The 4,087-nt window shown below is 37.9% G+C and overlaps 1 non-coding gene across 1 annotated transcript; it reads right to left on the reverse strand.

Moving 5' to 3' along the window:
* Positions 1 to 1,596: 1,596 nt before the first annotated feature.
* Positions 1,597 to 1,728, reverse strand: LOC132007957 (small nucleolar RNA SNORA70). The gene has a single exon (XR_009401503.1). It is a non-coding gene; the product is annotated as a small nucleolar RNA SNORA70 (small nucleolar RNA).
* Between the last annotated feature and the right edge of the window lie 2,359 nt (positions 1,729 to 4,087).

Here is a 4,087-nt window from a genome sequence, read left to right on the forward strand (position 1 = left end):
AAAAACAAACTCATAGATAACTGGGAAGCAAAGGCAACTTTCTTAGTCTGAGTAAATAGTGGCTGCAAAAAAAATCATGAATTTTTTTTAAATCATTATTTTTTTATTTCCCCTGAGATCATGAATAAGACAAGGATATCAGCTAGCAATGCATCTATTTAATGCTGTCCTGGAGGTCCTAGACAGTGTAATCTAGCAAGGAAAACATAGAAAAGGCAAAAGGAGTAAAAACGAAGAAAGAAAAACTATCATTTACACAAGATATGATTATACATAAGAAATCCAAAAGAACCTACAAATAATGTGAACTAATAACTGTACTTAATAATATTGATATAAAGTTAAAATGTAAAAATCAATTTATATAGATCAGGAAGAGTAAGAAAAATTTTTTATTTATAATACTACCTGGTGTAAGGTGATACCTCAATGTAGTTTTAATTTGAATCTCCCTGATGGCTAGTGATGGTGAACATCTGTACCCCAATGTTTATAGCAGCAATGGCCACGGTCGCCAAACTGTGGAAAGAACCAAGATGCCCTTAAACGGACGAATGGATAAGGAAGATGTGGTCCATATACACTATGGAGTATTATGCCTCCATCAGAAAGGATGAATACCCAACTTTTGTAGCAACATGGACGGGACTGGAAGAGATTCTGCTGAGTGAAATAAGTCAAGCAGAGAGAGTCAATTATCATATGGTTTCACTTATTTGTGGAGCATAACAAATAGCATAGAGGACATGGGGAGTTAGAGAGGAGAAGGGAGTTGGGGTAAATTGGAAGGGGAGGTGAACCATGAGAGACTATGGACTCTGAAAAACAATCTGAGGATTTTGAAGGGGCGGGGGGTTGGAGGTTGGGGTACCAGGTGGTGGGTATTATAGAGGGCACACAGATTGCATGGAGTACTGGGTGTGGTACAAAAATAATGAATACTGTTATGCTGAAAATAAAAAATAAATTTTAAAAAAAGAAAGAAAACATTTAGAAAAAAAATTATAATACTACCTAAAAGACACCAAATACTTAAGAAAAATTTTAACAAAAGATCTGTAAGATCTTCACACTGAAAACTAGAAAATGTTATTGAGAGAAATTAAAGAAAACCTAAATAAATATAGGGATATACCACGTTCATAGGCTATAGTCTCAATATTGTTAATACTGGTTTTTTTTTTTTATAGGAAGTAGGATTTATTGGTGGGCATGAATAGGGAGAGGGCAGTGCCAAAATTCTCAAGAGTGCAGTACCCGCCATTTGTCCAAGGGGACATGATTTGACCCCATAACCATCTTGGATGAACCAATTTTTTGCCACCATATCTTCAAATTCATCCACATCAAACTTAGTAAAGCCTTAATTCCTGGAAGTGTGGATATTTTGGTGGCCAGGGAATTTGAACTTGGTCTGCTTAGGGCCTCAATCACATGCTCTTTGTTCTGTAGCTTGGTACTGATGGACATGATGACTTGGCCAATATGGACCCTGGCCACTGTACCTTGGGCTTTGCAAAGGTATACTGCATACCTCTCTGGAGCCTAGTTTGGAGATAGCATGCATAAGGTCAGACATCAATGTCCACTGGAAAGGGCTATCTCCAAGGTCTCTTAGGGCAACCCATACAATCAACAGGCTGCATACACGATCAAGGAGGGTAGTGGTTGCTGCCATTGTACACTGGGACCCCATTTGGTACACTGTTAATATGCCAATTCCTCCATGATTTATGGAGTCAATGAAATCCAAATAAAAACTGTAACTGGTTTGTTATGAAAACTGACAAGCCAATATTGAAATTTATATGGATACACAAAAGGTCAAGAATAGCCAAGGCAATTTTAAAGAATAAAGCTGAAGGAATTATACAACCAGGTATCAAGACCCACTATACAGCTTTAACAAGACAGTGTGCTTTTGGGGTCAGCATAGATAAATACGTCAGTGAAACAAAATAAAAAGTATAGGAACAAACCACAATGATATAATCTCCTGATATTTACATCTTTTTTTTTTTGACAAACAGAGATCACAAGTAGGCAGAGAGGCAAGCAGAGAGAGAGAGGAGGAAGCAGGCTCTCCGCCGAGCAGAGAGCCTGATTCGGGGCTCGATCCCAGGACCCCGGGACCATGACCTGAGCTGAAGGCAAACGCTTTAACCCACTGAGCCATCCAGGTGCCCCAGATTTTTACATCTTTTTAAAACAGATTTTATTTATTTATTTGGCAGAGAGGGGGGGGGCACAAGCAGGGGGAGCAGCAGGCAGAGGAAGAGGGAGAGGGAGAAGCAGGCTCCCCACTAAGTGGGGAGTCCAATGTGAGGCTTGGTCCCAGGACCGTGGGATCATGACCTGAGCCAAAGGCAGACACTTAACCAACTGAGCCACCCAGGTGCCCCTGATTTTTGTATATTCAGGTCATATCCTACTGAGATTATTCAGATTCAAAATTTACTAGAATTCTTTCATCTGTGATTAAGTTATCAATCTGATACACAAGATCATTTGTTTTTGTCTTTCTTCTGTGATCAAGTTATCAATCTGATACACAAGATCATTTGTTTTTGTATGCATTCAACTTAAGATTTGCTTTTCTTAAATCTTTTTTGGATATGTCAGATATGTACATGATTCAAAAGTCAAAATTATATTAAAAGAGTAGAAATTATTATTTTTTAAAGATTTTATTTATTTTAGAGTGAGATAGAGAGTATGAGTTGAAGGAGGGGCAGAGGGAGAGAGAGAATTCCAAGAAAACTCCATGCTGAGTGCAGAATCTGATGTAGGACTCAATCCCAGGACCTTGAGACCATGATCTGAACTGAAATCAAGAGTCAGATGCTTAACTAACTGAGCCACCAGGTACCCCAAAAGAGTAGAAATTAAACAACACACTACTTCATAACCATAAGGTCAAAGAAGACATCACAAAGAAAATTGTAAAATAGTTTGAGATGAATGAAAATGTAAATACAACATACCAAACTTATATGGTACAACTAAAACAGTATTTAGTTAAAAATTTATAGCTGTGAAGACTTATATTAAAAGAAAAAGATCTCAAATCAGTAATCTAAACAATAAAAGGAAGAGCAAACTAAACCTAAAGCAAGCTGAAGGGAGGAAATAGTAGATATTAGAACAGAAATAAATAATAGAAAGTTGAAAAATAAAGACAATGACACAAAAGGTAGGTTCTTTGAATAGGTCAACAGAATTGACAAATTTTAAACTATATCAACCAAGCAAAGAAGAGAGAAGATTCAAATTATTAAAATGAGAAACGAAAGAGGGAACCTTATTATCAACCTTACAAAAATAAAAAAGGACACAGAAATAAAATGGATACTATGAACAATTATATGCCAATAACGTTGACAACTTAGATGAAGGCATAAATTCCTAGAAAGGTACAGATTACTGAAATTCAAGAAGATTCAATTAGTAAATTAAAAACTATCCTCACACAAAAGCCCAGGTCCAGATAGCTTCACTGGATTTCACAAACTCCTTCAGATAATAGAAGAAATACTTCTCAACTCATTCTATGAGGCCATTATTACCTTCATATCAAAACCATATAGGTCTTTTCTGAAGACGGTACTGAAGGCAGAGAAAGAAGCCCCTGTCCCTCCCAAAGCTGAAGCCAAAGCAAAAGCTTTGAAGACCAAGAAAGCAGTGCTGAAAAGGGTCCACAGTCACACACACAAAAAAATGACACGTGTGACCTACCTTCCAATGGCCTAAGACACTGCTTCTCTGAAGGAAGCCCAAATATCCTCAGTAGAGCACCCCCAGGAGAAGCAAGTTTGATCACTATGCCATCATCAAGTTCCCCTTGACTACTGAATTAGGCATGAAGAAAAGGGAAGACAATAACACACCTATGTTCATTGTGGATGTCAAGGCCAACAAGCACCAGACCAAACAGACTGTGAGGAAGCTCTATGGCATTGAGGTGGCCAAGGTCAGCACGCTGATCAGGCCCAAAGGAGAAAAGAAGGTATAGGTTTGACTAGTTCCTAACTATGATGCTCTGGATGTTGCCAATAAAATTGGTACCATCTAAATGAGTCCAGCTGGC

Source organism: Mustela nigripes, chromosome X, assembly GCF_022355385.1.
Source record: "Mustela nigripes isolate SB6536 chromosome X, MUSNIG.SB6536, whole genome shotgun sequence".
In the NCBI taxonomy this organism is placed as follows: Eukaryota; Metazoa; Chordata; class Mammalia; order Carnivora; family Mustelidae; genus Mustela; species Mustela nigripes.